Raw genomic sequence first — 25785 nt, forward strand, 5'->3', positions numbered from 1 at the left:
TTTCTCAACAAAAGCAATGAATCCAGAAGACAATGGAATGATATTCTCCAAGGGCTGAAAGAAGATAGCTGCCAACCTAGAATTCAATGCCTAGCAAATACAGTCTTCAAAAATGAGGCTACTATAAGAACATTTTCAGGCAAACAAAAACTGAGTTTTTCTTTTATAGCAGCAAACTTTCTCTAATGCAAATATGAAAGAGAAAATTTTAGAAAGAAGAAATATGATCCTAGATGGTATTTGGAAAAAAAAGAACAAATGATAAGTATGTAAATAAATTTAAATATTTACTGTATGAAGCAATAATTACAATGTCTTGTGGGGCTTGAGATATATATATGTGAATAGACAACACCTACCCCCCCAAAGAACCCCAAAAATGTATAGATAACAAGTGAAGAGAGCTGGAAAATGTAATAATAAAAATGGAATTAATGAAAAAGAAGACAAGGAAGAGAGAAAAGGAAACATAGACCATGTAGAATAAATAGAAAACAAATAGTAAGATGGTAGATTTAAATCCAAATACATTGGTAATTACATTAAATTAATGTAACAATGTAAATTAATAAAAACATAAACTGACTAAATTTTCCAATTAATAGACAAAAAAATTTTGAGACTAGATTAAAACAACACACTGCTCAAACTAGTCACATCTTAAGGATAAAGATAAGGATACAGAAAAGATGAAAGTAAAAGGATAGAAAAATATATACCATATGAACACAATGAGAAGAAAATTGATATAGTTATACTTCTATCAGTCAAAGGAGACTTTAAAGCAAGAAGTACTACTGGAGATAATGAGGGATATTTAGTTATATGTCTCTGTAAGAAAAAATTAAAAGGAGAAATAGATAAACCCATTAACATAATGAAAAATTTTAATATACTCCACTTAGTAACTGAGAGAGCAACAGACAGAAAAATCAGTAAGGCTATAAATTATTTGAATAGCATGAGTTAAGAAACTTAACATACACAGAGCACTTTACCCAGCAAGCAACTGTAGAATACACATTCTTGTCAAATATATATGGAGAAGTTATCAAAATTGTTCATAAGTTGGGCCATAAATTTAAAATAGTTAAAATCATACACAGCATTTCAGGCTGCAATTGAATTAATTAGAAGTTCATCATTTTTTTTAAAAAACCCTAGAAATCCCTAAAATATTTGAAAATTAAAGAGCATAGTTCTTAATTAGCATAGGTTAAAAATAAAGCATAACACAAAAGAGAAAATATTTTGACGTGAACAATAATGAAAACACAACATGTCAAGATTTGTAAAATACAGTTAAAGCAGTGTTAAGAGAATATTTTTATTGTTAAATGCATCAGTTTGAAAAAATAAAAAGGCTAAAAATCAACTAGCTAAGCAACCCTCTAAAGAAGTTAGGGAAAAAACAGCATAATAAACCCAAAGAAAGGGAAAGGAGATAAATACCGTAAGAGGAGAAATTAATGAAATAGAAACAACATAGAATCAACCGAGGTTAGAGCTGGTTCCTTGAAAAGTTCAACAAATTTGATAATGCCCTAGAAATAGTGGATCAAGATGATTCCAACAGTAGTTTTACCAACCACATAGTCCACCAGAATTTTCTCAGAGGATCCATTGCTCTGACACTTGGTGCTGTCAGTTTTTTTTTTCTTCTATTTGAGACATTTTGGAGGGTGTATAATAGTATCTCATTATGGTTTGAATTTTAGTTTCCCTAATGGCTTATGTGGTTGAGCTCACTTTTATATATTTATTTATTATTTGTAAATCATAGTTATTATTTACGTTCTGTTGCAACATTTAGACATTGGGTATATTTAAAACATACTCAATATTAGTTTTTTTCTTATGTTTTCAACAGTTTTTTAAAAAATCAAGTGTAAAATTGAGAAATCTTTAAACACTTTGTGTTGAAATCATTTGGACTTGCATTTGTGTTCCTGGGAAAATCTAATATCTGGTCCTCTGCCTTAAGAATTGTGGTGTTGGTTTCTGAAATGATTAGTGAGAAAAATCAGCTAGACAAACCAGTCGGTAATATAAAAACATCTTCACTAACACTGTTAGTGTCGTAAAGAAATAATTTCTTTTTTTTTAACATTTTTTTATTGAGTAATAGTCATTTTACAATGTTGTGTCAAATTCCAGTGTAGAACACAATTTTTCAGTTATACATGAACATACATACATTCACTGTCACATTTTTTTTCGCTGTGAGCTACCACAAGATCTTGTATATATTTCCCTGTGCTATACAGTATAATCTTGTTTATCTATTCTACATTTTGAAATCTCAGTCTGTCCCTTCCCACCCCCCGCCCACAAGTTTGTGTTCTATGTCTATGAGTCTGTTTCTGTTTTGTATTTTGTTTTGTTTTGTTTTTTTAGATTCCACATATGAGTGATCTCATATGGTATTTTTCTTTCTCTTTCTGGCTTACTTCACTTAGAATAACATTCTCCAGGAACATCTATGTTGCTGAAAATGGCGTTATGTTGTCAGGTTTTGTGGCTGAATAGTATTCCATTGTATAAATATACCACATCTTCTTTATCCAGTCATCTATTGGTGGACATTTAGGCTGTTTCCATGTCTTGGCTATTGTAAATAGTGCTGCTATGGACATTGGGGTGCAGGTGTCATTCTGTAGTAGGGTTCCTTCTGGATATATGCCCAGGAGTGGGATTCCTGGGTCCTACGGTAAGTCTATTCCTAGTCTTTTGAGGAATCTCCATACTGTTTTCCACAGTGACTGCACCAAATTGCATTCCCACCAGCAGTGTAGGAGGGTTCCCTTTTCTCCACAGCCTCTCCAGCATTTGTCATTTGTGGACTTTTGAATGATGGCCATTCTGACTGGTGTGAGGTGATACCTCATTGTAGTTCTGATTTGCATTTCTCTGATAATTAGTGATATTGAGCATTTTTTATGTGCCTAGTGATCATTTGTATGTCTTCCTTGGAGAATTGCTTGTTTAGGTCTTTTGCCCATTTTTGGATTGGGTTGTTTGTTTTTTACTTATTAAGTCATATGAGCTGCTTATATATTCTGGACATCAAGCCTTTGTCAGTTTCATTTGTAAAAATTTTCTCCCATTCTGTAGGTTGTCGTTTTGTTTTACTTATGGTTTTGTTTGCTGTGGTAAAGAAATAATTTCATCCCATCTCTCACTGAAAAATGTTATGGGCACTCCCTGCCCACCCCCACCCCCACCACCAACCCAGTGGCCAAGATGCATTAGTGTGAAAAAGCAAACTCTCTATTCACTGCCCACTTTTGTGTCGCCTGACAAAAAGAAGCTTAGACTCTGTGAACTCAAGGGAAACATATTCACAATCTTCACTGTTTCCTTCAGCACTTTGGCTGCTGGGTTCTCCTCTTCTTTTGAGGCAGAAATTGACATGCCGGAGATATATTTGGGGAGTGCTCTTGAGATGAACACCTGCAGAGGAAGAGAAGGATGGAAGACTGGGAAGAGGAGAAGCTGGGAGGCAGTGTGGCCCCCACTAGGTCTCAGTCGACCCCACAGGGTGCTTGGGAACTTGGATGGCCCTTCAGAGTTGTTCTGACTTGGGGCCTTGGGGTGGGGCCTCTATCCCATAGTGACCATCCGTGGTTGTGGGCTGCCCTGGAAGAGGAGCATGACTTTGGGTGAGACAGCTCTCTTCAGCCTCGGCAATTCCATCTGGACAATGCAGCCGGCAGCCACTGCCAACAGTGAATCAAATTTAGGAGGCACATTGTGGACCATCCTCCACACTCTGTGATACAAGCCATCCTGGGGATGGCCTTTAGGAGCTGCGTCTTCTGCCTGAGAAACCCAGCTCTTTCTTTGCTGCGCTTGAGGTGGTGATCTATGAATACTGAGCCCCACTGACATCGTGACTATGGTGTGCCTTATATGCCCAAATATGAGGCAATTGTATATATAGACAATACTCTATGAGAAAATATAAAACAGAAGCCTTTTTTGCCATTTGAATGTAATATAAACTTTCAGGAATGCAGATGGACTAGCCAAATGTCTACTTATAATATTTACTTTAATTATGTATATTTAAAATCTCATGTTATAAACTCTCATGTGACAATTTTATTCAAAGTCCTTTTATGCTTTACCGTATGTGTCATCATTGGAGTCACTTTCTGAGTTTTCTAGAGTTTTTCAGGACACATCACCTATGTTTCCTTCTAAATTGTTTCAGATACAGTACTTTTGGACTCTCTGTATGATAATATCCTTGGAAACTGTAGTCTAAGTCAAAAGTAGCCATTTAGTATTTGTGAACTCCACAATGTGATCACTTCACTGCTTCTTAAAATGTCTGTCTTTTCTTTTTTCTTGAGGTACAATTGACATATAACACTGTGTGAGTTTAAGGTGTACATATGTTGATTTGGCATATTTATGTATTGCAATATGATTACCACTGCAGTGACAAGCTAACACTTCTATTATGTCACATAATTATCATTTCTTTTTTAGGGTGAGAAAATTAAATCCAGTCCCTTAGCAACTTTGAAATTTATAGTATAGCACTACTGTTGACTGTAATCACTCCACTGTGCATCGATCTCCAGGACTTACTTATCTCCTAGTTGCAAATCTGTCCCCTTAATCAACGGCGCTCCTTTTTCCCAACCCCAGTCCCTGGGAACCACCACTGCAAGTTCTATTTTTATGAGTTTGGCTCTTTAAGATTCCATATATAAGTGATATCATACAGTATTTACCTTTCTCTGTCTGACTTATCTCACTTCTTAAAAGAGTTTTTGAAAGATTCATTTTCCACAATTTCCAACACATGTAACTGAGAGATCATTTTACTATCAATAATTACTAAATCTGGGTTAAACTTTTTTCTTTTTAAGTGATGCCGTAACTTACCACTTTAAGAATAAAAAAACAATGTCTTCTCCCCCTGGTGTCACTACTCCAAACAAAGCAACTCAGAGGGCCCTCTGTAATACGAGTGACTTTGTAAAGATTCTAACTCCAAGCAAGAGCTTCTTTTCTGAGAGAATATATTGTGGGGAAAGAGGCCTTGCGTTATAGCTGGGTGTGTGCAGCACCCTCAAACTAAATGAAAAAATTTGCCTCTAGATAATGGTTTCCAGAGATAAACAGATTAAGAGCTGCCTTAACTTCCCAACTCCATTCTTAAATGTATCTTCATCACATCTTCCCTCTCATGTCAGATGAAATTTACTGAAGGTAGGAAAAAGAAGAACAAATGGGTCAAAGTTGCACATACTTGTAGCGAAGACCATCACGTTATTGCAACGAAGCTGGGAATGTGGTAAAACAAAATACAGCAAATGACAAATTGCTGAGGAAAAGAAAAAAAAAAAAGAGTGAGCTAGTGGCAACATTCCTTTATCAGAGAAATGAGTGGATGTGCACCATGTCAGAGGCCCTCTGCGTGGGAGAGGCCAGGTGACCCTGGCTGGGCTCAAAGCCCACGATGGAGCCTGAATCCCTTCCCACAGCTCCCATCCACTGAAGCCCCTCTTGCAGAGGTCTGCCTGCCCCCAGCCCCTTCCCCAGTTGCAGAGTCCAGTATTTATGTGACACTTCTCGTCAGCTGGCCTCCCTGCCTGCAAAGGAGAAGGATCTCTGGAAACATGCTCCTCCCTTGAGTTCACCACCTCCCTTCTACACAGCTTTCCTCTTCTCTCTCTGAACTCTCCCTTTCAATCTTTGCCAAGGAAATCTCTCATGACTTACCAGTAAATGATCTTGTTCCCGCCTTCTGCTTAAACTACATACTCCAGCTAAGCCAACCCACTTATCCCGTAGCTTTATTTGTTGCCTGTAAACTGAAAACCTCCAGCCAGATTGTTTGAGCTTAAACCCCAAGTTAACTATGTTCTAGCTGCAGAATCTCGGGAATGGGTGTAACAAAAGGACTGCTGTCATAGGACTGTTTGATGATTAAATGAGATCATACACCCAACATGCTTAGTACAGTATCTGGCACATGGGATATAACACATGAAATGTTCACTGCCCCTCTTAGCATCCCTATTTCCAGCCTGTATCTGCATTCTGAGTTATCCTGCATGTGATCATTTAGATGTTCCATAAACACTGCAAATGCAACAGGTTCCATTTAAAACTCACCATCCACCCCATACATTCCACTGCCTTTGCTGCTGAGCAGGACCCTGTGGGGTCCTTCCCAGCACGAATCTTTCCATGTTCCCTGTTTCTTGTTCGTAAAAAAAAAAAAAAAAAAAAAAAAAAAAAGGCTTCATTCAGACTCCTTGACCTCCCCTGAGTTTCAAAGGGCAGATTCAAATAGTTGCTAATCAGGGAAGGGAGGGGATGCAGAGACAAGAAACAATAGTGCAGCCTTGGGGCAGGGTCCTGGTTACCAAGGCTGTTGCCCCCAGGATCATATCCCTGCCCCTCTCTTGAATAGAAACCAGTTACTCTTATCTAAGTCTCAGGAGGCAAAGAAAAGAAATAAGGACTGGTTAGAACCTGCAAAGCCCAAGATGGCAGAGGATCTGACTTCCAGTGGCCTCCTTCCACATCACTGTAACGCATTAGCATGCTGAGTCACACGCCCACCAGCGCGGGACAGTTGACAATTGCTATGACAACAACCGGAAAAGCTCACTGTACAAGGATGGAAAAGAAAGGCAAGAGGCTTCGGCAGACCCCAGCAGAAGCCTCGCATACAAGTCCACGTGGCCCGAGCTGTGGCTGGAGCTACCTCCACGGCCATCTTGGCTGACGGCTCCCCGCTCGAGCACCTTTTCCCCCCTCGAGTGTCTTTTTTCCCTTTTCCTCTTCTGAGCAATAAAGCAGCTGTTTACCTTATCCCTCTGCCTCTGATGCTTGAATCCTTTTGCAGCTCGCGGCAAGGACCCACACTTTGGTGGGCTTCCTAATTTAGGGGCCCCTCGATCTGCTAACACTGCTACCCCCCACACACACACCCCTAAATACGTTGTTCCTTTGGTAACATACTCTAGTATCAGATAGCATCCTTGAGATGGAGAGCTAGTTTTCAATATTCAATTTTGCTAGGTTATTTTATTTTGTTTAATGCCACCACTATCCATACACACGTTCGAGCCAGAAACCTTAGCGTGATTCTTGACTCCTCTCTCTCCTTCCATCCAACATCCTCCCCGGTCTCAAAATTGAGAATTAAAGTAGCAAAAGAGCCCCTCCAGAGTGTGTGCAACTGCTGAATGGGTGAATGGATGCCACGTGTTTGTCTGGCTTTCAAAACTGTCTGCTGCCAACGCACTATTTCAAGAAAGTGCGTGGCAGAATTAAAGCCTGATAAAATAATATTTAATACGTTGTGTCTGTATGTGGTCATTTTTCAAGGTGCTTAAACACACTATCTTATTTGATCTGCACAGCAACCATGTGAGTTGGGGGCAGGGAAGATATTACTTTTCCCTTTTTAAAGAGGAGGAAATTGAGCCCCAGAGGTGCCTCAAAGACCTGCTAGAGGTGCGTGACCTGGGATTCGTGAGCAGGGGAGCAGCTCTGTGACTCGTGGGCCTGTGCTCTTTACTCAGCTCCACCATCTCATCTCACTGCGATTAGGGCATCAGTGCTCAGATTCAAACCACCACCTCCAACCAAGGGCACTTGCTGTCTGTATTCGTCAGGATCCTCCAGAGACACAGAACCAACAGGAGATACACATACACATTAACACACAAACAGACATCTGGGAAATGGGTATGATAAAAGGGCAGGTCATATATTTTATCTGTCTCCTCCCCCCCATATATATATATGTCTTCATATCTATCTAGAGAGAGAGAAAGATTGATTTTAAGAAACAGGTTCATGTGATTATAGATGCTTGGTGAGTCCAAAACCTGCAGGGCAGGCTGGCAGTCTGGGGGCCCAGGGAATAGTTGATGCTGCAGCTCAAGTCAGAAGACAGTGTGCTGGCAGAATTCCTTCTTGCTCAGGGGAGATCAGTCTTTGTTCTATTAAGACCTTCAACGAATTGGATGAGGTCCCCCCCCATAATGGAGGATAATCTGCTTTACTCAAAGTCCACCGATCTTTGAAAAGCATAAATCAGACCTTGTCACATCCCTACTAAAGATCCTCCAGCGCCCTTTCAGCCCTCTAAGAATGAAATCCAGGAGGAGGTGGAACCTGAGCCAGGCTCTGAAGGGATGATGTAGAGGGTCTACAATTCTAAGAGAGGAGAATTCGCTTCTAGTCAAAACTCTACCACTTACCAGTTCTGAGAGGGGCATAAGCCACTTATCTCTTTTTGGGGGGAGGGGGTAATTAGGTTTATTTCTTTCTTTATTTTAAGGGGGGTACTGGGAATTGAACCCAGGACCTTGTGCACGTTAAGCATGCGCTCTACTACTTGAGCTATACCCTCCCCCCACTTATCTTTTTTTTTTTTTAACACTTTTATCGTGGTGTGATTCCTGTACAGTAAACTACATGTATTTCAGGTAAACAATTTGATGAATTTTGATAGTCCACCTCCTTCAGGGAGCTCTCCTTACCCACGGGATTCTTTCTTATTTCTGAAGAGTTCCAAATATTATTTTCTATTCTACTCATTTGACAATAACACCTTGATACCACAAATACATTGAGTTGTCATCTATCTAGAAGGATGTGCTTTGCTCCACTGTGCTGTTTACAAGCCTCTCCTGATGCAGGAATAATGCTGTATATTACTGGTTCCTTCCCAGACCTCACACCATTCCTTTCCTGCAGCTTGTGCCTGGTAATTACTGGCTGAGGCTTGGCTATCCTTGTGGGATGCAGTAGCCAAAGAGCCAGCTCCACCTACAAAGACTGATATGCCCCATATCTGGGGGAAACTAGTTCAAAAAGACACATGCATCCCAATGTTCACAGAAGTGCTATTTATAATAGCCAAGATACAGAAACAACCTAAATGTCCATTGACAGATAACTGGATAAAGAAGTTGTGGTGCCTATAGACAATGGAGTACTACTCAGCCATAAAAATAAAATAATGCCATTTGCAGTAACACGGATGGACCCAGAGATTATCATACTAAATATCATACTAAGTGAAGTAAGCCAGAAAGAGAAAGAAAAATACTATATGATATCACTTACATGTGGAATCTTAAAAAATGACACAAATAAACTTATTTAATAAACAGAAACAGACTCACAGACATAGAAAACAAACTTACACTGGGGGGAAGAGGAGGGTGGAGGGATAAATTGGGAGTTCGAGATTTGCAGATACTATTATGTATATAAAACAAAAGATAAATAAAAGATCCTACTGTACAGCACAGGGAAGTATATTCAATACCTTGTAAGAGCCTATAATGAAAAAGAATATGAAAAGGAATATATATATAAAATATATATATATCTCTGAATCACTATGCCATACAGCCAGAAATTAACACATCACAACATTGTAAAGAGACTATATTTCAATTAAAAAAGACTGAAAAAAAATTAAAAATTAAAAGTTAAAATTGAAAAGAAAAAAAGAATAAAACCCAAACTCCTATTGTGCCTGCAACGTTCTCCTTCATCCCAGCCCCTGGGCTACATTCCAAACTCTGCTCACCTAGATTAGAAACCTTCTCAGCAATGCATCCCCACACACCCCGCTAACCCCACCGAAACCTCTCCCCATTCCTGCCTCTTCCCTCTCAGGAATCCCTGCACAGGAAATGAAGATAATTCAGGGAGGGATTAACTAAGGCGCTGCGTACAAAGGCCTGGGTGGGGTGTCAGAAAACTACAGAGACAATACAATGCTTGAGGGCTGCTATCACCTGAAGGAGGGGCACTTACAGGGTCTTGGAGGAGAGAGTGGAGAGGTGTCCCAGGACACCACCAGCCAGCCAGGAACCACCCCACAAGTTCCTGAACTCACTTACCCTCCTCCATCCAAGTCTCCTCCTGCGGCTCCTCATTGGCTGAACCTAACTGGCAGCCATAGAGCACCTTGGAGCTCACCAGTGTTGCCCCTGCAAGTCAGGCTCCTTTTCAAGATAAGGGGGCAAAGTGTGGAAAGCAGATGTCAAGGAGCAAATGGAAGGAATCTGGCTCAAGTACCTTCAACAGGTCCAGCTATCTCTCGAGGGGGCGGGGTATACAAACAGCCTTCTACCTGGATCACCTGTCTCCTCCCTGCCCTCCTCGAACACTCTCCCCTACTCTGACGTCCCTTTGCTGGGCTAAGTGTGTCCCTGATGTGTGCCAATAACACTGCGAACCTCCCCTTATCACACTGTACAGTAATGATATTAATTACCTGTTTCCCCCACCCTGTGCGGCTTGTTCATCATTATTCACCCAGCAAGTTACCTCTGTGTCCAGCACACAGGCACTCAGTTTTTATCTGTTGAATTGAATTAACTTGAATTATTTTATATTCCTTAAAAAATTTTTTTTATTGAAATACAGTTGCTTTACAATGTTGTGTTAATTTCAGGTGTACAGCAAAGTGATTCAGTTATAGACTTTTTTCAGATTCTTCTCCATTATAGGTTATTACAAGATATTGAATATAGTTAGTTCCCTGTGCTATACAGTAGGTCCTTGTTGTTTATCTATTTTATATCTAGTAGTTTGTATCTACTAATCCCAAACTCCTAATTTATCCCTCCCCCCATTTTATATTCTTAATCTCCATTTTAGCCATAGTTACAACACTCATTGACATCCATACTCTTACCATATTTGAGCAAAGAATGGGCTAAAGTATCGGTTTATACATATTCAAGCCACAGAGATACTGTAGTCAACGTTATTGTCAGCATTTGAAACAACCAATTCGTTATTTTTATCTATACACTTTTCTACCACGTACACAGAGGATAAGACACTTGCCCTTTGTAGGCCACTGTTTTTTTGTTTGTTTGTTTTAAATCTGGGATAAAAGTGGGTGTGGCCAGACAATTCCCGTGGTGACTTCCAACTCTAAATTTTTGACTGAAAGGCTGCAGAATCTCCTTAAACCCGGCACCCGTGTCTTACTCATCACTGTGTTCCCGGCACTCAGCCGAGGGTTTGGCACGCAGTGGGGACAGCCTGGCTATAGGTCATCTATGTTTAAACTCAGCTCTGTCACATTCTGTCTGAACCCAGGCAATTATCTTGGCCCTTGGGGCCTCAGTCTCCTCTTTTGAAAAGTGGGGATAATCATGGGATAATGCTGGCAAAGAGCTGAGCCCAGAAGCCAACTCGTGGTAAACTGTCATGGAATGCGGATGACTGCACCAGCCAATGAATCTGGGATTCTAGACAAATTGCCAGGATTAAATGGCAAACTGTGCACTATTTCTTCAGTCTCATGTTCTCTAAAATACTGAGCGATTCACATAAACTGTTTCTACTCTCTAGTTTGTAAGTAGATGTAAATTAGCTCCTGGCATTCGTGCTAAAACACCAAATATTACTAAAATGTATGTTCAGTAATTACATAGACATTGCTAATACATTCACAATAGAGGTTAGATGCTACATTTGTTTATCTTATTTTTAATGTATAAATAGACACCTAAACTGATTATTATACATTTAAATGAACAATGGCCTAAACATTTGCTCATAGTTTTGTGGGCAAGAATTTTCTGTTTCTAATAAAAAGATCTACTTGATTATCATATTGTTACCTAATTATTCCAGAACAAAATAGAGTCTGAACTTTCATCGAGCTAAATCAGAGCTCAGGAGTTACATTATCTTTCAAACCAAGTTCCTGATTATCTCATTAAATAAGAGAAGGTGTAACAACAAATGTAATGATCAAATGTGACTTTTTCTGCCTATTTTTCCCCTTAGCTGTTTATGCTGTCGGGTTTGCCCATCTGGTTTTCATTTGAGAACAGAAGTCACTAATCCCACAAACCAGCCACTGATTTCTAATCCTAGAAAAGACTGGTATTACCTAGCAGCACAATATGTTTTTCTTTCCTCCTGTGGAAATAAATGTGCAGCTTCATAGTGGATTAAAAAAGACAATTGAGAAATTTCCTATTGTAAACATGTATGGTATCTTAATTTCCCAGTATAATAGCGGACAGACTAACATAATTAATCATATTTTAAATGCAAATTGTTGACAACGGTTCATCTGGTTGGAATTATTTAAGCCACATCAACTCTAAAGAAAGTCCTGCTTTCTAATTCCTAATTTCTTTTTATAAAAATAATTCCATAGTCGTTCCCATACCCAGCAACCACTTCAAAATTTCACGTGATATTTAAAGCACCATCGTGGCAGCCCCCATAGAGACATCTAGGCAAATATAAGCGATTTATATGCAGATTTCAACCTATTTACTGAGCTTAATAGCGAGAGACAAAATATTATATGCAAAATGCGTTCATTTAAATTTTTGATCAGATCTTTCTGCTGCTTGATGGAATGAGAAAGTTATATTGGTATAGGAGCAAATGCATTTCAGAATAGAAGTCTCAAACCATGTGTATCTGCAATGAAAGACCTGGACAGTAGGGCTAGATCATCCATCAGTTTCACTCATCTTCTTGATTGACAAGTGTCACGGCAATGCGAATCAATCCAGAGATTTCCACAGTAAGCACTGAAGTGGCTGAGATTATGACAGCTCGCGAGCCTGCAACGCTGTGGGACCCACAGGGATCTGCAGGATGCTAGCACAGGTGGTATACCAGATAATTTTAGAAAGTACACAGACACACACACACACACATTGTTTAAAGTTACAGTTACGTTTGTACATAAATGAGTTTTAGAAAAAACATAACTAGCATATTGAAGCTATGATTTCATAGATGTTATTACTTAGGAAAAGGCTCAGTAGTTAAGAAAAAAGAGGTAAGGTGATTAAAGAAAAATGTTAAGAAAATAATAGTGCAAGTGGCATATGGAAACGACAAAAATAGTAATAGTCACATATAAGAATGACTAAAATTTAGAAAACACGGACCTAGTCCAACCCCTAATTTTGTAGGTGAGGAACATGAGGCCCTGAGTAGTTTTAAAGGCTTCCCCTAGATCCTATGGCCTGTCAGAGGCATTTTAGATTCTATAACTTACCATCCCACACGCTATGTGGTGCATCTAAGATTGACTATCTTGCCTTGACATTTGTTTCAGCCTCATGAAGCACATACTTTTTTTTCCTCCCTGGAAGAATGGATCCATGAGAAATTCAGATACTCTCAAGCTATTTATGTATTTGCTGTTGTTTCTTTTCATGGAACAATAGGTAGTACAGTTGTCATCTGACCAGAATAAAAAGGTGTTAATGAAAGCTGATTGCACTTTCAGCCTCATGTCTTTTTAATTCAATAAATTTGACATGTAATACTGTATCAGTTTAAGGTGCTCAGCCTGTTACTTTGATGTATATATATTGCAATATAATTGCTGTTGTAGTGATATTTATCACATTGTGTAATTATAGTACAATATTATTGTCTATATTCATCATACCGTGCATCAGATCTCTATAGTTTATCTACCACTCGTTAGCAGTTGGTACCCTTGAACATTGTGACTCTTACTCTGCCCCACCCACCATCCCCTGTAATCACCATTATAGTCTCTGTTTTTCACAGGTCTAACTTTTTTAGATTCCACATGTAACTGATATCATTTAGTACCTTTCTTCCTCTGACTTATCTCACTTAGCACGTTCAGCTGCATTTAAACAGAGTAATATTGATGAGATCTGTGTTGCTAATTAGGAGTGTAGACGTGGAGTATAAGCATGATTTAAGTTTCTAACCCTCTACATATGTTGTTAAGATAACTTGTGAGCTGTCTTACTAAATTCAGCTATGCTTCAGCTCTCACTTTTACCCAACACACTGAGGTCTTTGGACATTTTTGCTTTGTATGTGAAGGATATTCTAAGATATATACTCTATAGGCAGCTGAAAACGGTGGGAGGGAAAGTCCACATAATCTCACTGTGCTCCAGCGATGGGTTGGAGCCGTCTTCTACCAGACCGTGAGCTTCTGGCCCCCACCTCCCACCGGTGTTCAGAATTGTCACGTTGGTAGCTTGAAATTGATCACCATGGGAGTGTTTACACCATAGAAGTTGGCAAAAGCTACAAATTGGGGTTTCTTCCTTGAGACAGTTGATGGTCAAGCATCTACAAGCAAACCAGTTTTTTGAAGGTGGCTGGAGGGAAGGCCCTTTTAAAATGGTGCTTGGGTACTTTAGGGAATGATAGGCAAATTAACTTTCATTCTCTCCAGGGAGTAACTGAGAGGCGCACCACTGATGCTCTATGTAGCAGATAAATGGAGGCTCGCAGAGAGCTTTTGACTATATTTTCTTTGCTTTCAGGAAACTATAGTATAGTTTGAGCCCTGAGGGAAAGAAAAACTGGTCCAAAAAATCAGAAATGGGCTTTCTTGTTTTTCTGCTGACAAGAAAGACACTGCCTAAGGCTCCTTGGAAAGTAAAGATGACAGGTAATGTTTTCTTCAGAAAGACCAATTTCTAGATAAAAATCCTCCTGAATGGGCTAGCTGTGTGCCATCCCACAGAACTTTGTGCTGTGATAAAAATGTTCTGTATCCACGCTGTCCTGTAAGGTAGCCACTACATGCAGCTGATTTCACGCTTGAAATGTGGCTGGTCTGCATTGAGATGTGTCGTGAAGGTAAAATACACACTGGATTTCCAAGACTTCGAATGGAAAAAAGAATGCAAAATATCACATGAAACCTTTCATATTGATTATAAGTTTAAATGATAATCTTTTGGATTTATCATTAAATATTATATATATTATTAAAATTAATTTCACCTGCTTCTTTTGTGGGTGAGGTAATAACATTTATTTATTCTAATGGAGGTACTGGGGATTGAACCCAGGACCTCCTACTTACTAAGCATGTGCCCTACCACTGAGCTATACTCTCCCCTACCACTTACTGTTCTGAATGTGGCTACTAGAAAAAATTTAAAATCCATATGGGGCCCATGTTTATTTTTATTGGGCACCACCGAACCAGATCATGAGGCTCTGAGTCAGATGCTACAGGAGGGCGAAGGTTACAGAGAGTCACAAAGGAGGCGCAGGTGTAAGCACGGCTCAATTCCGCACACTTGGTGAGACAGGGTTTGTGATGCAATTTCCTCCCCGCCAAAGAGTGTTAGATTGTCGGGGAAATGCATGAGGAATTGTCAGTATGTGGCCTAGGTGGAGAGGGTGACACACCTAAATATATGAAACCATGAGCAGGTAAATCTGAGTCTCAAGGATAACCTATATTTCCCTTAAACCTTCTTCCTTTGGCTGATAGGATTAGGACACTGTTTGAGAAGGTTCTATGGAATTCTGTGAGAAACTAGGGACACATTTTTGGTCCTGCTTCCAATACATGTGTCCTATTTCTAGCCCCAACTGGAGAAAGAACATTGTTGTGCTCGAGAATTTATGTCAGACCATCATCTACCTTGAAATTCAGAACCTCTCTTTCAAATGGGGAACCAAAGGCATAGACTAAAGGTGTAAGCATGCTCAGTAAATCAGAAAGAGGGTTGAGGCCATACAGAACTCAGATTTCATTATTTTAACTTCAGGTCATCCCTCTCTCAGGAAGGTTTAAGAAACACCACACAGTCAAATACATGTCAAAGACGGATTTTTTTGGTCCATTTTTCAGAAGTCGGCTTGGTTTCCAAATCTGTCATCAAAAGCATGTCATCAAGGGCAAATGCTGCAGCCAGCAGAAAAACAGCTTAAGATTTCCCATAAAGGAAGGATGGGGAAGAGAAATGTATTTTTGTCCTGCTGTCTAGAAATCCAAACTTTCAAGCCTTCAACCATAGAGAAAACCCACTTTAATGAGACAAAATCATGTTCTAATTAGGAAACTCTGATCCAGTAGAAGTTAAACAACTCCCCACCTGCAAAACCATAAAGAAGCGAAGAAGGAGGGACAACAGCAACTCCTGAGCGGTGGCAGGGCTGGGACACAAATCCTTACTGTCTCTCCACGCGCCTTCTGGGACTTTAACATGCACCGCAGAGTGGGAGCTGTAAAAATAGACGCTATGTTTCGAAAGAAGTGAAAGACTTATTGCATAATGGTGGCAAACTCTGTCTGCTAGAACAGAGCGGCTGTGCGTGCAAACAGAAAGCTGAAAAAATAGCTCCCACTCTAGACACATGTATTTTTGAAATAGTAGGCCTCGAGAAAAATGTATGGCTCCATTAGTATAGTAAAAGCCTCCTTCCCTGATATTGGGGAACTGGAGTGACCTTAGCTAGTCCACACATCTGGGCAATAGATCTGGCTAATTCATGTTGACCCCTCCCCAGCTGTAAGTCTCAGGTTATTTCTCTCCTCTTTCCTTCCTTTTCTCTTTGTAAGACTTGTACATAAATAGAAAGGAAATGATTTGTAAACGTAAAGTATCGATTTTGGCTGAAGTCTCCAAAGGCAGAGATCGACAGCTTCCTTCGTTTTCATCGTGGGGAGCGAGAGGAGTGGGGAAGACGCAGACACAGCTGCAGGTTGAAGAGGCATCACCTCCAGCCGCTCCTTGGCTCTCTGTCCTCCCCTTTTCCATCCCCACTGAGGTTTCATGCTGACTCCGAAGATCTCTGTCTTGATAACCACTCATCTGCTGAGTCACCAACCCATACAACAAATATTTATTAAGCAACTAATACGTGCAAGACCTTGATTAGGTGCTCAGAGACAGGGCTGGCGGGAGGCAGAGAGAGCTGCAAAGACAATTAAGATACAGTAACTTTCTTAAAGGAATTCAAAATGCAGGGAGATACCTATGAAGACTGTAATAAAATACCAAGTGTATCAAGCACTGTGATTATGTGGCAAAAAACCTGACAATGCCCTAGGATAGGGTTTGTCTCAGAGCGCCCGGAGGTCCTAAGGTACAAGTCTAAATACCCAATGAATTGAAAGGCCTTTTGTGGACAAGTAATCATAAAGAGAGAGAGGAGAGAGGTCAGCATGGCCATCAGGCACATCCCTGAGTCTTAAAGGGCGAGGCCAGAGTGGACAAAATCCTTCCATCAATAACAAGTCCATGGGGGTATCTACTGCCCACTGTTACATTGTGTCCTTGCTGGTGGAACAACTTCGCTTCCCTCTGGAGTTTTTGCTGGAGCCCCGATGGACAGGGCGCTGACCCACTCTTCTAAGCAGCTGTACAGTCCAGCCAGAAGCTGGACCAAAGAAGACAGGACAGAGTGCACCTGCCGTTAAGATCATCAAGGCCACCTGGTGGCCTCAGGAGATAGAAGTGCCTTTGAAAGGCTTCTCTTTGGGAGGTGTCAGCAATTCTGCCCTCATAGTGACAGGTGGCTTCACAGGCAGTAGAACAGGAAGGGAGGAAATCAAAGAGCCCGGAGGGCAAGGCTGACTGCAGTTGAGCAAAACTCAGGCACCCCATGGAGCCATGTGCCAGGCTCTGGACTAGACCTTAGGGATAGGGGTGCAAGGACCAGCCAGTCAGACACTGGTGCCTGCCACAAATGGCGGATGGTCCGCTTACTCACACTTGCATGTATGATTATTTCATCGGGTAAGTGCTCTGAAGGAAAAGCACAGACCTGGGAAAGCATAAAGAGCCTGGGGTCAAGGACGTCTGAGGGGTTATAAAATGCTTCCTTGAGGCTAGAAGTAGTTGGGGAAAGAAGGTTGAATGGAGGAGTTGCTACAACTGCAGGCAGGGGCAGGATCAGAAAAAAGCTGTTGTGACGGTTGTGAAGGTTACTATACCAAGACCACATACCCTGGAAAAACAGGTTACCAAATCCATCAGAAGGGACTGCGGGAACCCTTAGGAAATCAACTTGCAAGATCTCAGAAGGCTTCTTAGAGAAGGTAGTGTTTTAGCTGGGCTTTGAAATATGAGTAGGGTTTTGACAGGTAGAGAGTGGAGGCAAACAGTATTCCAGAAAAAGGAAGAAACAATAAAAGCAGACAGTAAACATGAGGAGATGAACAGTTACATATCTATATGTCATGTATATAGTTTATCAATCTATCTATCTATCTGGATGTATATATCAGATATATGGATACAGATATAAATATACATCCTCAAACCATGAGGTAGGTTATTTCTATTTTGCAGACAGGAAAGGCAAGCTCTAAAAGATGAAACTGAAAGCTTGGAAAGATTTGGCCAAGGTCACCAGGGTATTTATTAGGTGATAAGAGCCCAAATTTAAACCTCAGTCTAAATCTACACCATGTTCCCTTCCTAATAGCTCATGGCACATTGTAAGTCCTCAATAAGTGGCTGTCGTTACAGATATAAACGCAGAACAGCAAAAGTGATCATGCGATGTGCCCAAGGGCAGCTGGATGAAGAGGGAGGTAACGGGAGACAGGATGGAACAGCAGGAGGAGCCACGTATTGAAGGGCTTTGAAAGCCTGTTAATGTAGCCCATGTGCAGTGGGTATAAAACGATCAAACAGCAAAGTCTCAGTCAAATCCGTTACCCAGGATCCTGCAAGGCAGAACCTGCTGTTTCTGTGCCTCATGGGGTTTGTCCAGAGTCAAGAACAATAAAAAGTTGGAGCAGATTATAGAGATAGATTAATGGGAGTTGATGAATCCTCTGTAGTTGAGGCAGAAAGCCTGAATCTTCAGGACTGCGGTCTGAGAAACTGCAGACAAAATAGAACAAATCTCACGTGGACAGATGTAGGTTTCCAAAAGTGAACTGCAGACAATGAATGATGTGAGGCAAAGAGCAATGGCCGTGTAAACGAAGGATGCTGGCTGAGGAGGGGTGATAGTTAACACCTGTGTGGATCGTGTTAGGAATATACTTTGTCTCAGCAGATGCTTGGTTAACACACTGTTTAGTAATTTTGTTTCAAGATCAGTCATATTATTTCCTAAGAAATTTTGCAAAAATTCCTTTTGATCGTCACTCAGATTTTATGAACTCTTTCAGATTTTTTTAAGAAGGGAAATCTAATCAAGCAGTATGGTCTCTGTGCTCTGGTCCTGGTTCAAATGCTGTAGAGAATTTGCTTCCTAAGTGGGAAAGTTGGGGTAGGGGAAGGGCAGGGGGCATTCCTGCTTGGGTAAGACAGACAAACACCTTTTGCCTTAAGGAATTTGATATTTATTTTGTAGGAGATAGAGTCATCAAAAGAATGTGAGGTGGAGCTGTGACATAGTCAGCTCTGTATTCTAGGAGGAGAATTCCAATAGCAAAGTGAAGGATGGGATGGTCAGGCCTTTCATGTGCCTTTTTTTTTCTCATGTACCTTGTTTTACCAAAACTTAACTGCTCTTCTTTAATCAGTACAAAGGTGACGTTTATTATCATGAGTCTCTTAACATCTTATTCCTATTAGCTAATAAAAGTTAATGTAACTGAACTTCAGTTGAATTGAATAGTTCCTAGAAATATACCGACAAGCCTTCTAAAAGGGTATTTCAAGTTCTAGGAGAGGGGAAGGCAGAGCAAACTTTTCGGGGAAGAGAAATATCTGGTGCTAAAACTACCATTAAGCGAATCACCCTCTGCCCCTGCCACCCAAGTTCCTTCCACTGCTGCAGATCACCTGGAAGTATTTGTTCCAGTGTGGGATAACACACTCATTTGAGTATCTACATTTAAAAATAACAGAAATAGATTTTTCCTAGAATTTTTTTTCCTGCAGCAAGTTTCTGGAGAACGCAGCTTTGGCTAAATTTAAATCAAGTTGTTATGACTGTGTGCTTGATGGGGGCTCTCAGCGCTTCCCCGTTTCACAGTTTTCTGCATGTCTCTGGGACTGTGGTTTACTCAGAATTGACATGTACTTTGGGCAAGAATCTAAGAGCGATCTCAGTGGAGGCTGAAAAACAGATTTCACTTTCAGGACTTCTCCCTGTTTAAATGGTTTGAATGAGTATCGGCACGCTTATTCCTTACTCTCTGAAGCCTGCTGACCACCTGCCACATTGTTCCTTTCTTTCTTTGGATATGCATTCATTCAGTCAGTCATTTGTTCATTCAGTTGTTCATTTAGCAAATATTCGTTGAGGTGTACTGTGTCCTGGGAACCGCACGGGGGACAGAGACAGGAAAGGTCCAGTACTCGCCATTGAGGACTGCGTGGTCTGCAGTGGGGGATGAGGTGATGGATGCTCCATAGGTTCAGACAGGCTGTGCCTCACAGAGATCGCTGTGTCGGGGAGCAATTCTCAGAGGACCTGGTGCTTGAGCTGGGTCTTCCAGACAAGCAGATGCTCATAACATCAGGAAAAAGAGGGAATTCTAGGCAGAGGCAAAGAGGTGCATTTCCTTTTGTCCCTTTCAAACTCTAATTCCCACATCAATTATCTTTACCTTTTAAAATATTGATCATCCAAAGTGGATAAAGATGGAGAGGAAGACACAAGAAAGTAGCAACAGAAAAATATTTTTTAAAATACTCTTATCCAATGTCACAAGAATACTTCATTCTGTGTGTGCATAAAGAATTAAGTATGTGGCTGTATCGTCTTTCTGTATCCTGAAATTCCAAGACTCACTGTGAGTTTTCATTTCTCAAGCCAGAAATTGAGCACTTTGTGCTCAGTAGACTACCCACCTCTACCAGCACTTTCGTTTTTCTCTCTTGTGTGAACGCCTCGAGGCATCACTCAAGGCATTGGTAATGTGCAGTCTCGAAGGGTCATTGACAGTGAGAACCTAATGAAAACCACAAGAGGGCTGGGAAGGCGACACATAAGTCAAGGGCATTACATATCTAGGGCATAATTCAACAAAATATACCCAACTCTCTAGAGCCATAAGAGAGAGTGGCTGGGTTTGGGGGAAGTGCGGAGAGGTGTAACAGGAAGGTAGACGTCGTTTTTATAAAACTAATGAGGCATCACTGCTAGTGAGCCCCACAACTGATGAGAACCCTGTATCGGAGGCTCTTAGAACTGATGGTAAACCTGAGTAGCATTTTAGGGAGGGACCAGGCATCAATTTGCACACTGGAGGCAATTTTGCTATTTTAAAATATTTTTGAAATATGGTCCTTGTGAGGTTTGTTTTTCTTTAAAGAAACACCAGCTAATGTACATGGATAATTATTTTTAAATCCTTAAAAAAACACTGGGGATGCTTTTCCCCATCAGTCTATACTAAAAGATTCATTGCCCATGTTGATTTTTCTTCCCCCAAAGACGTCTCAATTTTCCATCAGCCTTTCAGCCTCTCTCTTCCCATATACTCTTCTCCTTGCTTTCTCTGCTAGCTCTAGCCTCTGGCAGTCTGGCAGTCCATTTTACAAACACGTATGTTTTTAAAGAAATTCAGTGATGATATCTGGTTTGAGATATTTTATTACTCATTTGTTCTTTGAGGTTGTGCTGAGATGTTCAGGGATAAACAGGTAACATTAGGTATCTCTGTATATGGATAGACTTGAGGCTGCCCATGGTGATGAATTAACACGGCCAAAGGTTCTTCTAGAACTAGGGAGAAAAGCAGGGGAATGAGGGCATCTTCTTAGCATCCACACAGAATCATCCACCATCCACAGCAGAAGCGCCAACATACAAAGTTTGTCTTCAGCACATTCTCACCTCCCTATCTGGCACCACTCCGTCTCTCTGGGTTGGGCATCCTTGTTTCCCAACCATAAACATCTTTTCCAGGGAGTTAATTTTGTTTCCTTACATGTCAGGTTGGAAAGCATTCTTGATAGGGTCATAGTAAAACAAAGAAACAAACCATAGTAACAATAAAAACAAAACAAAGCAACCACTGCCAAAAATAAAAGTCTCCTAAAGTGTGTTTACAACGTGATTCATTTATTCCCTCAACAAACGGTGGCCGGGTGCCTACATGTACCAGACACAGTGCTAATGAATGGAGGTGAAACCATGAACGTTCCGAATGCAGCAGGTTACATGCTAAGATAGATGTACGCATGAGATGCTTGACAGCTCAAAAAAAAAAAAAATCAAGCATCGTGGGCCAGTCTTTGCATGCATGCTCTCATTTCCTGCTCACAATGATCTTAAGGGGGAGATACTTCCATTACCCCCACTACGCAGATGAGGAAATGAAGGTTAGGAAGGAAACATCATTTACCCAAGGTCGCACAGTTAGTACAGGGTAGAACCTGGACTTGAGTGACTCCAAACTCCAGCATCAAGTTTCAGCCTGGCTGCTTTGCAGAAGAAAGCACATCAGACTCAGTTTAGTCAAGGAAGGGATTAAGAGCATCCCAGGCAGAGGGAACAACACGTTCTAGGGCTCAGAAGCAAGAGTCGTGGCATGTTCAAAGAAACCCATCTACATCATTTCAGCTGAGGGTGATCTAATTAAAAGAGTAGAGGGCCCAGGGCGAAACTGCGGAATCTCAGTATTTTAGGGGAAAGGAGGGTAAGCCTGGGAAGGAATTGGAGAAGGAGCAAACCATAGGAAAGGAAGGCCACTGAAGCCAAAGAACAAGAAATCTTCTAGCAGGAAAGAGAGATTTCAGCAGAATGAAGGATGAAAGCCCCGGAGAGTGAAGGATGGGATTTCAGGCACGTGAATCCTTAAATACATAAATGAAAATACACTGCATAGGTGGCCCCCTATTTCCTCCCATGTTGCCCACGGATAAGGACTGATGATGGGTGGACCGATGGACAGAATCACAAAATGTTAGAGACGAACAAGGAGATCATTCAATTTAATCATCTAGTTTTCCACAAGGAGATGGGGACTCAACTCCACAGTGGTTTTTTCCTGACATCGCATAGCTAATTAGGGATAGAGCCGTGATTAGAATTCAGATCATCTGACTATCTCAAAAGGAAAGTTTTCAGACATGTATTCAATGCAAAAGACGTGAGCAGACAATCCGCAAATGGCCAACAAATGAAAAAATGTGTTCAGCATCATTTGTAATCAAAGAATCCCACATAGTACAGGGAAGCAGGCAAACTTGTGTGTTGCTGGTAGAAACCTAGATTGTAATAATCTTTCTTGGAAGATAATTTAGCAATATGGAAGGGGCCATATAGTGTAGTGATTAAGAATATCGGCCTTGAAGGCAAACAGACTTGGACCCAAATGCTGGGTCTGCCAACCACTTCCATCATATAGGCACAAACCTCAGTTTCCTCTGAAAAAAATGTGGATCTTAATAGTACTTACCACATGAATTTGTTGTGAGGATTAAATGACAGTATGTTTATATAGCATTAAGCACAGTCCCCAGCATATACAGAGTCCAACAGACAGTATATTCGTGATCTTCATATATAAGGATTTCTACAAGCATGTTCCTTGGACTGGCGATCTCCCACCTAGGCATTTATCTTACAAAAATGATCAGAACTGGGCACAAAGATTTATGTACATGGATACTCATCACAACATTATTTATAATAGTGAAAAATTGGAAACAGAAACATCCACCAATAGAGAGGTAAATTAATGATGGTTCATCTGGGTTGATGGGATACCACGTGGCCATTAAATACCAGGCTACAGAGGAACACTTCATCATCAGAGAAAACATCCATACAAAGTGACAAAAGCAGGCTGCACAACAATATATAAGCACAATGCCAATTTTCTAACAAACCACGTGCACATCTATGTATTCTGCACATATAGAAAATACTGGATGGCAGTTTGGTGAAAAAGGAAGGACTCCTCACATCAATCCATGCTGGTCATACAAGTGCACGCCTGCGTGAGACCCCTGTCCCCCAAACTAAGGAAAACCCAACCTTAGTGGATTGTGTTATAAACTCTGTAACAAGACTAAGATAAAAGAATGGAAATAAATTCTTTTCTTCTGATACTATCAAAACGACATAAATATTTGAGTTTAACGAGCCATTCTCAAGCTTCCAGATTTGAAAAGACTTGGAAGGAAATTATATTTTACAGTTGTGAACTTATCTCAGCATGCTGGGATTTCCACATTTAACTTCTATTAATGCTTCTCATTGCCAGCATGAAAACATATACCTTAGACAATCTTCCTCAGTGGTATTTCTTACAGAGAGCTGATTAGACTAAATAAAATAAAGTAATAAACTAAACAGACAAACCCTCTCTGGAAAAACACTGGAAAAGAACATTAGCATTGGTTTGTTTATTACTTTCTTCTATCGATAAATCCTAGGAACCCTACAGAGGAATTATAGGACAAATGAGAAAAACAAAGAACCCAAATGAATGAGTGATCATTTTTTCCTACACAGATGATTCCAAATAGTTCACCTTAATAGACTTGGGAAAGACTGTAGTATGCGTTCTTAGCCGTAAACCACTTATCTACTCCTTCTAGCTGTACATTATTTGTGTAAAGTTTGGAATATAGACACCAAACAGGTTCTACAAATATAGAGAGCCCAGCGTTATTGGTTTCGTGTTTCAATTTACAACAGGATTAAGTTATAACTGTGCTCCTAATAATGTGCTCTTGGGCAAGTCCCTTAGTTTCCATCAGATCCTCAGTATCTTCATCTGTAAGTGGCTATAGGACTGAACGGAATGATTTCTAGGATTCCTTCTAGCTCTAAAATTATACAGCAAACTATGGTGCAAAAACATGAATTAAATTTAAAAGTTGAATTTTCCTGGGGAAGAAGTTAGTCTTAGAAAGAATCCCTGTTGGATTTGTCCAAGTTATAAAACACATATGTTAATATTTTCAATATTAAAGAGACAAATTTATGAGTATTATACTAGTTCAAATTCTGATTAACAGAAAAGCATAGATTAGTACAATCAAGATGAAATATTTCATATGATAAATATGGTAAGAAATGATTCAAACTTCCTGTTATAGTTTGTGGGCAAGCAATCTCTGCAAATGCATTTACACTTTGGTTGTGATAATAGTAATAGTCTGTTCTGGAAAGACGCTTTCTTGCTTCAGTGTACGCTTGTGTACGAGGTCTCATTTGAATAAGACAACAACTTCCTGAGCATAGGTTCAGTGGAGATAATATTCACCTCTTTACAAAGATCAGAGGCTAGATGACTTTCTGCAAATAATGTCATTATTGGAGTAATAGATTTGGGGCTGGAAACTAGATCTCAGACTCCAAAATCCATCCTCTCTCTGCTACATCACATTGCTTCCCAGTGCCATCTAGCTCATTTCAGTGTGAGTTTTTAAGATGCCTTTGAAGGTGGCTTTTGTGCCCACTGGTTATGTTTGTTTTTATAATTAATATTTGACTTACTGAAGTTATACATTTAAAAACTTTAAATAAATTTTAAAATTTTCAGTCTTTTAGATCAGGGGTTGGCAGAGCATAAGAGGTGGGCCAAATTTGGCTGGCTGCCTGTTTTTTGTAAATAAAGTTTTATTGGAACACAGCCACACCTATTCATTTACATACTGCCTAGGGCCGCTTTGGGGTGACAATGGCAGAAGTTAGTCCCCAGCAGAGACCACAGTGCTCACACAGCCTAAGATATTTACCACCGGCCCTTAACGGAAGGTTTGCCAATCCGCTTGGGTTCGATTCACAGATCTTACTACTCTTTATTCAAACCAGCAAATCTTGACACTCACTTTTAAGGAGGCTTTTATAAATTCAGTTAAAGCACCATTAAACATTTTTAACATGTATACATGTATATGTTTTATGTATTAGATTTCCTTTTTTTTTTTTTTACACTTAAAGCCTTTATATGTATATTTATTGAAGTATAGTCAGTTTACAATGTTGTGTCAATTTCTGGTTACAGCATAATGCTTCAGTCATACATGAACATACATATATTCGTTTTCTTATTCTTTGTCACTACAAGTTACTACAAGATATTGAATATAGTTCCCTGTGCTGTACAGTATGAACTTGTTG

At 40.2% G+C, this 25785-nt stretch overlaps 1 protein-coding gene across 1 annotated transcript in view; it reads right to left on the reverse strand.

Annotated features, from left to right (window-relative positions):
* Positions 1-3373: 3373 nt before the first annotated feature.
* The window catches only part of EFCAB11 (EF-hand calcium binding domain 11), a 226936-nt gene continuing 204524 nt past the window's right edge, over positions 3374-25785 (reverse strand). The window contains exon 11 of the transcript XR_012073796.1: positions 3374-3453. The gene's annotated coding sequence lies outside the window, so the exon portion shown is untranslated. The remainder of the gene's footprint in view (positions 3454-25785) is intronic.

This window comes from Vicugna pacos, chromosome 6, assembly GCF_048564905.1.
Source record: "Vicugna pacos chromosome 6, VicPac4, whole genome shotgun sequence".
NCBI classification, from domain to species: domain Eukaryota; kingdom Metazoa; phylum Chordata; class Mammalia; order Artiodactyla; family Camelidae; genus Vicugna; species Vicugna pacos.